Below are 14,388 nucleotides of genomic sequence, written 5' to 3' on the forward strand. Positions count from 1 at the left end.
CTTAATATCCAAAGAGGGGACAGATACCACACTAATAAAAAATTATAGGCCGATTTCTTTGTTGAATACCGATTATAAAGTTTTCATGAGCATAATTGCCAATAGGATGAAAATAATATTACAAAATAAAATACACCAGGATCAAAATGGTTTTCTGCCTACAAGGCAGATAAAAAACAATTTAAGAATAGCATTGGATGTTCTAGAATATTATGAGGTGCATCCAGAGAGACAGGTAGCACTGATCTTTCTGGATGCACAAAAAGCTTTTGACCAAGTTAACTGGCAATTTATGAAGCAACAAATCAAAAGTATGAATTTTGGAGAAAGATTCACTAAAATGATAACATCGATATATCAGAATCAGAAAGCATGTGTCTTGGTGAATGGTGACCCAACAAAATTCTTTGGAATAAATAAAGGAGTAAGGCAGGGATGTCCACTTTCCCCTTTACTATTTATTTTAACATTGGAAAATTTATTAATCAGAATTAGAGCAAATAAAGAAATTCAAGGATTAAAGATCAAGAGAGAGGATTACAAGGTCCAAGCATTTGCAGACGACCTTGTTTTTTTCGTAGAAAACCCATTAGAAACAACCCCAAAATTAATAAAAGAGATTGAAAAATTTGGAAAGGTAGCAGGTTTAAAAATTAATAAAGAAAAGACAAAAATGATAACAAAAAACATGACAACAAAACAAGTAGAGAAATTAGTAAAAGAATCCGGTCTGCAGACAGTTAAAAAAATTAAATACCTAGGGATAAATTTGACGGCCAAAACGACAACAATAAAAGAAGACAATTATGATACTTTAGTCCAGAAAATAAAGGAAGATTTAGAAAAATGGGGGAAACTAAAATTGTCTTTATTGGGGAAAATAGCAGCAATAAAATCAAACATACTGCCAAGACTCCTTTATTTATTCCAAACAATTCCAATAAAATTAGATAAGAAATTCTTTGATAATTTGGATAAAATAACTAAAAAATTTGTGTGGGAAGGGAAGAAATCAAGAATAAAATTGAATATACTACAAGATGATAAAAGTAGAGGTGGATTTGGACTCCCGGCATGGGATAAATATTACAAGGCTGCCAGTTTATTATGGATTAAAGATTGGATAACCTTAGATAATCAAAGATTGCTAAATTTAGAAGGGCATGATTTAATGAAGGGATGGCACGCCTTTATATGGAGTTCAGGAAATAAAATATATAAACATTTTAATAACCATACAATTAGGAGATCCTTAATTAACACATGGCTACAAATTAAACAAAAACACTACATGAAAATTCCTGGCTGGCTATCGTCTATAGAAGCAATAACTCACCCCAACATATTATCAAAACAAAAGATTCTAAGATATAGGGAAATAGTAGATGTTCAGGGGAAATTGAAAACTAGGGAAGAGCTCAAAGAACAAGGAATAGAAATAGACTGGTGGCCCTACTCGCAAATAAAAGTAAGATACAGAAAAGACCAAGAGGAAGAAGGAATAGATTTAAAACAAAATCGATTAGACAAACTATTAGAATCAAAAGAAGGGAAGTTAATTTCAAAAATCTACAAATATTTACTCGAATTCGACCTGGCAGAAGAGTTGGTCAAAGGGCAGATGATAGCCTGGGCGAGGAACATAGGGCATAATATACAATTAGAAGATTGGGAAAGAGTTTGGGAAGATAATTATAGAATGACAAAATCGGTATCATACAAAGAAAATCATTATAAAATGTGGTACCGATGGTATCTGCCACCCGCAAGGTTAGCAAAAATGTATCCAAATGTGAACCCGGCTTGCTGGAAATGTAAAAAAGCGCAGGGAACTTTTTACCATGCTTGGTGGCTTTGCCCAAAAATCAAAAAATATTGGAACAAAATAAAAACATGGATATTAGAAATAACAAATCACGAAATTGAATTAACACCTGAAGTCTTTTTACTCGGCATGATCAATAAGAATATTAGGAAGGACATAAAATACCTAATACTCCACATTATAACAGCGGCAAGATTAGCGTTGGCACAACTCTGGAAAATAGACCGTTTGCCAACTGATCAGGAAGTAATACAGAAAATCTATGTATGCGCAGAGATGGATAAATTAACCCTAAAACTACAGGATAAGGAAGATTCAAAATATTTTAAAATATGGAATAGCTGGTACCAGTGGATAAGTCAGAGAGAGGGAATGCTTAGAGATGAAAGTTAGGAGAAATCAATGTAAATAAACAACTGCACTGTCAGAGATATATAGAAGGAAATATAGTCACTGTGCGTATATATATATATGTATATATAACATTAGAAAGTAGTTGATAGATGAAATTGAGCACTATATATGTATAGTATATGTACTTGTAATTTGTGTGTTTGATTAAGAAAAACTTGTTCAGTTTTTCTTATAATTGTTTTAAATGTCTTTTTTTTTTAAATACGAATAAAGTTTGTTTAAAAAAAAAAAAAAAAGTAAACACACTCTTCCCCATTCCTCACTTCCAGATGCAGTATGTGATGTAATGATGAACCTGTAAATAAAAGAGACTTGATCAATCAATTGACTCATGTCTGTTATTGGGCCTGATCCATGGATCCTGTAACAGGCGCAGGCCAGGAGCTCTTTAGCCCTGGTTCTGCCTTCAGGGCTCTACCGGGTGTCCCCCTCCCCACACATCCCTGGCCTGCCTTTGTCAATGTTACAGAAGATGCAACACTGCACACTGCCAATAAGCAACATGCAGCCTCTCACAGTAACGAGAATTGGCTGCAATTCTCCTTACTGTGAGAGGCTGCATGTTGCAAAGAAGAATGAAGCAAGGCGGTGGGGGGGGGTGTGGAGGACAAAGCAAGGCAGGGGCTGCGGAGCAGCTGGGGAGGTTCTCTGGAGATCTGGGCCAAGTTGCACAGCCCTTGGTGGCTCAGCAGGCAGCAATAAAGGGGCTGAACCTCCAGGAGGTGACCGGGGAAGGGAAGGGCTGCCTCCTGTGCTGGCCATGCCCACCCCTTCACTAGGGCTTATTTTCGGGGGAGGGCGTATATTTATGCCCACACCAAAAATCAGGCTTGGCCTTATTTTGGGGACATGTCCTATTTTCGGGGAAACACAGTATCTATCTATCTATCTATCCATCCATCCATCCATCCATCCCTCATTCACTTTCCCTTCCGTCCCTCCCTCTTCTTTCTTTTTCTTTCTTCTTCCTTCTTCCTTCCTCCCTCCTACCTCCCTCCTTCCCTCCTTTTCTCTTCCTTCCTTTTCCTTTCCCTTCCCTTCTTTCTCTTTCTTTCTTTCTTTCTTTCTTTCTTTCTTTCTTTCTTTCTTTCTTTCTTTCTTTCTTTCTTTCTTTCTTTCTTTCTTTCTTGTCTCTCCCTTCTGTCTCTCTCTCTCTCTTCTTTCTTTTTCTCCCTTTTCTTTCTTTCTTGTCTCCCTTCTCTCTCTCTCTCTTTCTCTGTCCCACTCTCTCTCCTTTTCTGTCCCTTCCCTTGAGCTTCTTGCAGCCTTCCGCCCCCTCCCCTTCCTTCCTTCCCCTAACAAGCACCTGAGGCTGTTTGGCTGCCGCACCTCCCCCATAGCCGCCCAGCCCCTGCGATCACATGCTGGGAGGCAGAAGCAGCATGGTTTCTGTCTGCCACCTGATTGGCTGGCAGTGAACTGTCCCGTGAAGACAAAGGCCCGGGAAAAACGGTGTTTCGGCGAATGGGTCGTGCCAAACAGCGTGGGATGGAAGGGCAGAGGTCTATTGGCCAGGGCAAACAGCTAGGGGAGGGCCAGCTGAGGAGGAAAGCTAGAGGTTATTGTGTGGAGGCAGGACCCTGGAGGAGAATGTGGTGCGGCCAAGGGTAGGAGTCTGAAGGTCCCATTCCGTTACCCTCTGCCCAAGGCTTCACTACCATACTAGTGGTGGTAGATCTTTTCATCAACATGTCCCATTTCATACCCTGTAAGGGATTGCCCAGTGCCAAAGAGATAGCCCAACTTTTTCTAGACCACGTCTTTCGCTAACATGGCATGGTCTCAGCACTTGTGTCAGAGGGTCAGAATTCCAATCTAGATTTTGAAAAGCACTGTTCCAGCTCCTAAATGTCAAGGTCAACCTCTCCTCAGCTCACCACCCTGCCACAAATGGGGAGGCTGTGAAGACTAACCAGCTCTTCCAGCAGTACTTGAGGTGCTACTGCACCTACAGCCAAGACAACTGGCCATTGTCACTGCCACTTGCAGAATTTTCTTACGACGATTCACTGCACTCATCTACTTCAATGACACCATTTCAAGCCATGTATGGCACATACCCTAAGGCAGTGATGGCTAACCTTTTTGCCATCGCGTGCCAGGAGCAGGGTGGGTGGGTCGTGCGTACGTGTGCCCACACCCATAATTCTATGCGCCCCATCCCCGCACATGCACGCGTGACCCCCCGCCCCCGCTCCTGGCACGTGATGTCCCAGTGGGCCTGGTAGGCCCATTTTTCTTTCTCCCCAGGCTCCAGAGCCTTTCTAGGAGCTTGGGGAGGGTGAAAACAGCCTTCCCCACCCCCCTGGAGGCCCTCCGGAGGCCGGAAACTGCCCATTTGCCAACTTCCGGTGGGCCCAGAAGGCCTGAAAATCAGCTGGACTTGAGCTCGCGTGCCCACCAATATGGCTACATGTGCCACCTGTGGCATGCATGCTATAGGTTCGCCATCACAGCCCTAAGGTATTGTTGTGACCCAGGCCCAAGTAGTTAGTATTAGATGCAAACAGTTCCAAAACAGACTTTATTAGAACAGCTGAGAATTAACTCATTTTCAGCGTATTCCAAACTAAATCAAAACAAACTCTTCATAACACAAATTCTTCAGTCTAATCACCAACCTTGGTATAATTAGGCAAACTGCCAAAGGCTTCTCTTGACAAAAGATACTGGAACCGTCCTTTTAGCCACCGGGAGTCCCGAATGCTGGTGACCTCGTACTCGGGTGGTTCATCTCCGTCTCGTGGTGCTGGTTAGGGACGGTCAGGTTGGCGGAGCAGACAGGCTGGTCGTTCTGGGACAAGGAGGGATCTATGAAAGACTGGGTGGACAAGCATCGAGCGTGGCAAGGTCAGGCGGTAGGTGACCGGGTTAATAGCTGCCTCCACAGGGAATGGACCAAGGTACCGGTGGTCTAGCTTCTTGACCAGCCGGTCTGATGGAAGGTGCCTGGTGGACAAGCAAACTCAATCCCCCACAGCCAATGGCGGCATCACCTGCCGAGATCGGTCTGCGACTCTCTTATAGTCCTCTTTGGCTTTCTCTAGATACCGTCGCACCAACTGATGGATGGTCTGCAACTCGGACAGATAGTCATCAGCCGCCGGTACTGGGGAGTCGAGTTGCGTGAGGGGAAAGAACCGAGGATGATATCCCATATTAGCCAGGAAAGGGGTCGTTTGCGTGGAGGTGTGCTGTAAGTTATTGAACGTGAACTCTACTACGGCCAAATAGTCCGACCAATTATCTTGTTTCTGGTTCACAAAGTATTGCTCCAGAATGCTGATAACTTATTCAGTCCTGCCATCAGTTTCCGGATGATGTACCAATGACAGGCAGATTTTCACGTCCAAGGCCGTCATCAGCCCTTTCCAAAACTGGGCTGTAAATTGAGCCCCTCTGTCCAAAATGACCCTATCAGGTAGGCTGTGCAGCCGGGAAGATGTGTTGGATAAACATGTGGGCGGTGGCGTGAGCTGTCAGTAACCCTCGACATGAAATGAAATGTGCCATCTTTGTCAGCATGTCCACCACCACGAACATGGTCATGAATCCAGAAGATGGAGGCAAATACGTCAAGAAGTCCATGGAAATGGCACCCCAGGGTCTCTCTGGTGTCGGCAATGGCTGGAGCAGCCCTGGAGGGGCTCCCGTTGCCAACTTGGCCTGTCAGCAGCAAACACAGGACATCACATAAGCCTGGACATCGTGTCGCAAGCGGGGCCACCAAAAAGTGCGGGAAACTAGATTTAGTGTCTTAAAGAGGCCGAAGTGCCCCACCGCAGGATTATCATGGCACTGCGACAAGATAAGTCCCCGGAGCGGCCCCACCGGCATGTAGAGCCTGTCTTGGTACCGCAAGAGTTCCTCGTGAAATGTCCATGGAAAAGCTGGCCCTACATCTTCCTTCTGTTGCTCCACGTAAGCATCTTGCTGCTGTGCTTCCCGTATCTGAGTCCGTAAATCCACTGGTTCCTGAACCACGGAGAAAGACTCTACAGGCAACACTGTCGGGAGCAGAAGCGGGTCTTCGATGTGGGAATACTCCGGTTTCCATGAGAGCACATCCGCCTTTTGGTTGCCACCACTGGGGATGTACGTCACGTGGAAATTGAACCGGGCAAAGAAGTGGGACCACCAAATCTGCTGTTGGTTCAGTTTCCAGGCAGTCTGTAGGAACTCCAAGTTTTTATGGTCTGTCCAGACTTCAATTTGATGCCAGGCCCCCTCCAGAAGATGTCTCCAGGACTCAAACACTGTCTTAATGGCCAGTAACTCCTTCTCCCAGATGGTGTAATTGCACTCGGAAGGGTTGAGCTTCCGCGACTAATATGCGCAAGGGAAGAGGGTACCGCCGGACCTGCGAGCCTGGAGCAACACTGCACCAACAGCAATATCCGATGCATCTGCTTCCACCACAAACGGACGGTGGGGGTCAGGATGCTTCAAGATAGGCTCCCTCATGAAGGCCTGTTTCAAGGCCTGGAATGCCTGCTGCTCAGGGGTACCCCACCGGAACGGGACCTTTTTCTGCAGAAGCTGACTGAGGGGTGCGGTAAAGGCAGCAAAGCCGGGGTTAAAGGTCCGATAGTAGTTGGCAAACCCGAGGAGGTGCTGGACATCCTTCGCTCGCTGAGGAGGTTGCCAACTACACAAAGACTCCACCTTGCTCGGCTCCATGGCAATGCCCTCGGGAGAGATGCGATGCCCTAGGAACTCGATGGTGGACTGGAAAAACTGGCATTGTTCTGTCCCCGTACCACGCACACACCCAACCAGCCAGCCGAGGGTTAAATAAACTCTTCAAACACTCAATGTCAGTGATAAGGAACTTGGCAGCAACTCCGTGGCTGCCTGCCAAAACTTTTACTCCAATAACACAGACAAAAATACACACAGTTTGAATAGTCCAGTTTGTAATTAAATCCACAGCAAATAGGTGTTGTGTCCGAAGGTGCAAAGTGCCTCGCCAGAGATTAGCTTTGTCCGTCACAGAGTCCGAATGGCCACCACACTCCCTTTTATAGCCTGTGGGGTGTGGTCCAGTGACTCAGCTAATCTCTGGCACGCCTTCCCCTCTGCTGCGCACGCTTCTCCCTGCGCCTCTGGCGAGGGTCCAGCCAGCACTTATTTTCCTCGTCGCTGTCCACCTGTGGCTGCAGGGACATGCTTGGCTCTGAGCCTATCATTTGGCCTTTGGTGTCCTCCGGAGGCATTGCCAGAGAGGAGGGTCCTGGAGAGGGAGGCATTGCCAACTCCTCCCCCTCACTCTCAGAGTCTGCATCTGTCGATAGCCCAGGCTCAGGCAACGGAGCCACAACAGGCATTTCTCCAGTTTAGCATACAGATGATGCTCCCGAAGACGTTGCAGGACCAAGTGGATGTGCTGTTGGTGGCTCTCCTGGGAAGGAGAGTAGATCAGAATGTCGTCCAAGTAAATCACGACAAACTTGTCCAACAGGTCCCTAAAAATGTCATTCATGAAATGTTGGAAGACAGCAGGAGCATTGGTCAGCCCAAATGGCATGACAGTATACTCAAAATGTCCGTAACAGGTGCTGAACGCCCTCTTCCATTCATCCCTATAAATTTGCAAGTCCAATTTAGTGAACACAGTAGCCTCCCGAAGCCGTTCCAAGAGCCGAGGTGGCACAGTGGTTAGAGTGCAGTACTGCAGCTACTCCAGCTGACTGCTAGTTCAGCAGATCAATAGATCAAATCTCACCGGCTCAAGGTTGACTCAGCCTTCCATCCTTCCGAGGTGGGTAAAATGAGGACCCAGATTGTTGGGGGCAATATGCTATTTAGTATACTGTCTTTGGTGTAAGCCGCCCAGAGTCCTCGGAGAGTGGGCGGCATAGAAACACGAATAATAGGACTTCCGGTTGGTGAATCCCAGCGAAATGGCGCTGTGACAGCGATCGCTGCTTGCAGTGCCACTTTTTTGTTGCGTTTTGGGGTCCCTTCGAGGCGTGGGAGCTTGGAGAGCTCCGCGGACGATAGCGGGGTGTCAGCAGGCAGAGCGGTGAGGAGCAAGCACTCTCTGCTGGACCGACTACCGCTGTCAAACTAACGCGGCGCGTCTGCTTTAAATGGCAGACTTGAAGCTGTGATAGCCAACAAAAGACAGGAAGCAAGAAGATTTCGGTGAAGTTGGTGCCTATGATCATTCATACTACTCTCCCTTAAACACGCTCGGAGTGAGTTCAATTGGATTGTGCTGGCTGCGTCGGATAAGAAGGATCCTGGAAGGAATTGGCGGCGATTGTGAGGTTGGAGGAGATTGGTGGGAGACGAAATCGCAGACGTGCTGGTGAGACTGAGGATACTTTTAGAAAGGGAGACGAGCCTTCAGTGGATTGGATTGATACTTTGTTTTGAGCAAACAAACTTTGGAAAGTTAAGAGTGTGGAATAGACTAATTGAATAAAGGAACTGGATTTTGGAAGTGCGGTAGCTGTCAGGACTAACAATAAGATTGTCTCGAGCTGAGAGACTGAGAAGGAGCACTTGGGGAAGATAACATGGCTGATGAAATCTGAATGACAATGCAAATGGAGAGTGAACTTAAGAGCAACGCGAAGCAGATCATACAGCAAAGCGTGCCTGCTGCATCACTGTAAAAGAACCTTTTCATATTTTTGGTTGCTTTTCCCTTTTGCTCTTTTATGACTGACAGAAGTTACTGAGCAATTAATCAATCAACGAGTTGGGCAAATAACAACAACAAAAAAAAAACATTAGAAAATTTATATATCTACAAGTATATTTCTATATTAATATTATATACATTACATATTCCATTCTAGATAATCTAAATTAATTGTGAACTTATTTAAAATTTATTAAGTACTTTTTAGATTTTTTATTAAGGAATTTATATACGCTATAATCTTTTATATTCTATAATTGGATTTTTCCCTTTCTTCTCCTCCTTTCTTCTTTCAATTATTGATTCTTAATTTTGATTAGCTTTTTATAACTTAAAATATTGAATATTGAGATTGCATAATTAATTATTTATATGTGTACTTAGATTGCTCAAGATATATTAGAAAGTCATCAGTGCTTAAGTGTTAAATAAGAGTAGGTAAAGATAATTTGCTTAAGTAGTGGTAGCAGGTGAGAGGGTTATCTTAGTTCAAATTAGTTTAACTATTAATTGATCAATAAGTGACTTATTACAAGATAGGTTTGTGCAATAGATAAAAATTTGAATTATTGATTTATTGTATTACTAAACAATATTGAATAGTGGAACGGAAGGGAACGATTTAATATAAATTCATTTGATAGAGGCAGTTAAATATTGGTGGATGACAATTTGGAAAAACATTGAAAATATAACAAGAAAACAGAAAAAGGTATTAAAAGAGATGATGAGCTTCTCATCCATGGTGACAAAAACAGGAAAGAAAACATCCTCAAATCCCACGATCACAACGACATCACCTGCTACACAGAAATTGACTGAAGGTTTCTCTAAAATGGAGAAATCAGGAATGCTACCCACAATGCAAGCAATGCAATCAACATTGACAGCAATACAGGACACAATGATTATGTTACAAGAAAAAATGTCTAGTAATCATACTGAATTGAAGACAGATATTAGGGCATTAGATCAAAAAATGATTGGTATACAGGAATCGATACAAACTAATACACAGAAGATTAAAAAGATGGAAGTTAAAATGGAACAACAGGAAAAAAATTTAGATACGGTTGACCAAAAACTGATGGAACAGAACAGGGAATTGGCAGACTCAATTACCCAATTGGAAATGGATCGAGCCTCCTTCTATCTCCGTTTCCAAAACATTGCGGAAGATAAGGAAGAAGATCTGTGCCAGGTGATGGCAGAATTAATTGCTGGGGTGTTGCAACAAGATAAATTGGATATTATAAAGGAAATTGACGAGGCGTACAGGGTCCAGACAAATTATGCACGAAGAAATAAATTGCCGAGGGAGGTGCATATAAGATTCGCAAGGAAGAAGGTAAAGGATATCCTCTATAGTATGGCAAGAGATGAGCCAATCATGTATAAGGGAAAGGAGGTGATCATACTGAAACAAATCCCAAGGAGGGTAAGGGAGATAAGGAGAGATTATAGGTTTTTGGCTACTCAATTAAACAAAAGGAATATTCTCTTCAGGTGGATCTTACCAGAAGGCATGTGGATCACATGGCAAGGGAATAAAGTTAAGATAGATAGCTTAGTAGCAGCTCAAGAGTTCCTGGATCAATTACGAGCGTCTGAAGAGGATCAAAGTAGTAAAGAGGAGTTAGAGGCGGAAACATCGAAAGAAGAAGTAACCCAGCAGATAAGAGAGAAAGAAGGGATATCGAAGGAAAAGGAGGAGGAAGATAAGGATAGTAAGGAGACAAAGAAAGACCAAAGTCCACAAAGAGTCACACGTGCCAAGAAGTATTAGGATAGTATACAAAAATTAAGAGATGGATGATTGGAAATTGATATCGGTTAACGTAAATGGCCTAAACGATAACAAAAAGAGGAAAATTTTTTTTACAAAATTAGCTAAACAAAATATGGATACAGTGTGCCTTCAAGAGGTCCATATTAAAAAGGAAAATCAAAAATATTTGGAATATAAGAAATTGGGGAATCTTTATGCATCCCTAGCTGATAAAAAGAAAAGGGGAGTAGCATTGTACATCAAGAAGGAAATAAAAGCCGAACTAAAATATGCAGACCCGAAGGGAAGGGTATTAATGGTGGAAGTTAAAAGAGGCAACTGTCCAATCTTATTAACAGCAATTTATGCCCCGAATGAAAACCTAGGAGACTTTTATAAAAAATTAGGAGAGAGATTAAGCATGATGGATAAGAGCAAGATTTGCATAATTGGCGATTTTAATGGGGTAATAGATTCAAATAGAGATTATAAGGGGACCAAAGGTAAAAAGAAAAAGAGGAAAAATTTACCAAAACCATTCTTTGATATGGTAGAAGAATTCAATCTAGTGGATATTTGGCGGGTTCTGCACCCATATCAGAGGCAGTATACATATTATTCTAATCCTAAGAAATCTTGGTCTAGGATTGATATGATGTGGATAAGCAGAGATATAGGGTTAGATATTAAGTCAACAGAAATCATGCCCAACATTTGGGCAGACCATAATCCATTAGAGGTTAAATGGGAATGTACGCACAAGAGAAGAAATACAAGATGGAGATTAAATAATCAATTTCTAAAGGACAAGCAAAATGTTGAGAAAGTAAAAAAAGAATTAAATTTATTTTTTGAAGTAAATGAAAAGGAGGCAACATCTCGAGGTATCATATGGGATACAATGAAAGCGTACGTAAGAGGACTAGCAATATCGTATAGTGCACACAGGAATAAGGAAAGAAGAGAGAGGCAGAAGGCACTGATAGAAGAATTAGGGAAAGCCGAGAGGGAACTACAACATAAACCAGATAATAAGGATGTTAAAGAAAATTGGATGGTTATACGGCACAAATTAAACGTAATAGATCAAGAGGAATTGGCGTACAAAATGAAACGAACCAAACAATATTACTTTGAAAATGCAAACAAACCGGGCAGGTGGCTGTCCTATAGGTTAAAAAAAGAAAAAGAGAAAGGCATAATTCATCAATTGGAAGACCCGGAAGGCCACCTCAACAATAAACAGGAAGATAAATTGGAGATTGCCCGAGAGTATTATGCGGCTCTGTATGCGGAAGAACAAATTCCTAATGAAAAGGTGGTCCAATACTTGTCAAAAGAAAGTCTTCCAAAAATCGGGGAAGAGGATAAAGAAATACTTAATAAAGAAATAACGATGACAGAATTAAGGATGGTAATATCAAAACTTAAAAAGAACAAATCCCCAGGCCCAGATGGACTTCCAGGGGAATTTTATAAAAATTCGGATTTGGGAGAAATTTTGTTACCAAAGTTGTTAGAAATTTATAATGAGGCCCTAACAGAATCCAAAATTCCAGAATCATGGAGAGAGGCGTATATTACTCTCCTCCAAAAAGAAGGAGAAGACCCAAAATTAATTAAAAATTATAGACCGATATCCCTCCTGAATACGGACTACAAAATCTATATGGGTATTTTAGCAGGAAGGCTAAAAATAATTTTGAATAAATTAATACACAGTGACCAAAATGGATTCCTCCCTGGGAGGCAAATCAGGAATAATACAAGGATGATAATAGACATATTGGAATACTATGAGGAACACCCGAACAAAGAAATGGCATTGGTCTTTGTCGACGCCCAAAAGGCATTTGACAATCTTAATTGGCAATTTATGAAACAACAAATTATCCAAATGGAATTCGGATCAAATTTTGTCAATACGATATCCACAATCTATCAAAAACAAAAGGCTAATATATTACTGAATGGAGAACTAACTAAGGCTTTTCAAATTAGAAAAGGGGTCCGACAAGGGTGCCCTCTATCCCCACTTCTATTTATCTTAGCACTAGAAGTATTCTTGAGAAAGATTAGGAACAATAATGAAATAAAGGGTCTGACAATCAGAAAAGAGATATATAAGACACAGGCATTTGCAGATGATGTGGTATTAATCATGGAAGAACCATTAGAATCAGGCACTAAAATTCTGGAAGAATTGGGCAATTACGGGGAGGTAGCAGGCCTTAAATTAAATAAATCCAAAACTAAATTATTAACAAAAAATATGACGGAGGTAAGGAAAAAAGTACTGGAAGAATCAATGGAGATCCAAATCGCCAAGAAGGTAAAATACCTAGGGGTCTGGATTTCATCAAGGTGTTCGGCCCTCAGAGAGGATAATTATTTACCATTGATTAGAAATATTAAACAGGATCTGGAAAAGTGGGGAAGACTAGAGATATCATTATTAGGCAGAATCGCGGCAATAAAAATGAGCATATTACCCAAGTTATTGTATCTATTCCGAACGGTCCCTGTTAAATTAGATAAAAAATTCTTTCTGGAGCTCAATAGCATCATCAGGAAATTTATTTGGGAGGGAAAGAAACCAAGGATAGCAATTAGGAATTTACAGGACAAGAAGGAAAGAGGGGGTTTCGGATTACCTAAATGGGAGTTATATCAAAAAGCTGCAAACCTAGTATGGCTGAAAGAATGGGCAACCCTGAGAAATAAAAGACTGTTAACTTTAGAAGGGTATGATCTCCAGAAGGGTTGGCATGCATATCTCTGGGATACTGGGAAGAAGATAAAAACTTACTTCCATAGACATAAAATAAGGGAGATCTTGATACAAATATGGGGAGAGATGAGACAGAAGCACTATAGGAAAATTCCGAGATGGCTTTCCACCATGGAGGCTATAATATATCCAAATGTATTAGAAATGGGTAAAACGGTCAGATACAATGAATTATTAGATGGGGGAGGGAACCTTAAAACAAGGGAAGAATTGATGGAACAAGGTATTTCTATAGACTGGTGGCCATATAACCAAATTAAATCCAGATATAAAAAAGATAAGGAGGAATTTGGCATTGAAATGAGCATAAATGGATTTGACAAGATATGGATGGGTACGGACGACAAAATTTTAGCTAAATTATATAATTACTTATTGGAGTACGATATGGCAGAGGAAGTAGTTAAAGAACCGATGTTAGCATGGGCCAAAAATATAGGACAGAATATAAATTTGAACGAATGGGATTCAATATGGAATAATAACCTTAAAATGACAAAGGCGACGGCTTATAAGGAAAACCAATACAAGCTGTTTTATAGATGGCATATGGCCCCAGCCAGGATAGCGAAGATCTACCCCAATTCGAGCCCTAAATGTTGGAAATGTGACCATCAGCAGGGTACTTTTTATCATTGCTGGTGGACATGTAATCAGGCACAAAAATTCTGGAGGATGATATGGGTGTGGATTAGAGAAATAATAAAAGAAAATTTTGATTTTGACCCAAAAGCTTTTCTCCTGGGAATTTTGAAAACTGAATATGCAAAAAAGAAAAAGTATTTAATTATACATATTCTGACAGCCGCTAGAATTTCCTTTGCCCAGTATTGGAAAGAAAAACAAATACCACCTCAAGAACATGTTATTGGAAAAATATTGGAGTGCGCCGAAATGAACAAATTGACTTCAGAAATTAATGACAGAGAAGATTCAGA

This window comes from Pituophis catenifer, unplaced genomic scaffold (genome assembly GCF_029215685.1).
Source record: "Pituophis catenifer annectens isolate HBS135680 unplaced genomic scaffold, rPitCat1.0.hap2 SCAF_5, whole genome shotgun sequence".
Lineage (NCBI taxonomy): Eukaryota > Metazoa > Chordata > Lepidosauria > Squamata > Colubridae > Pituophis > Pituophis catenifer.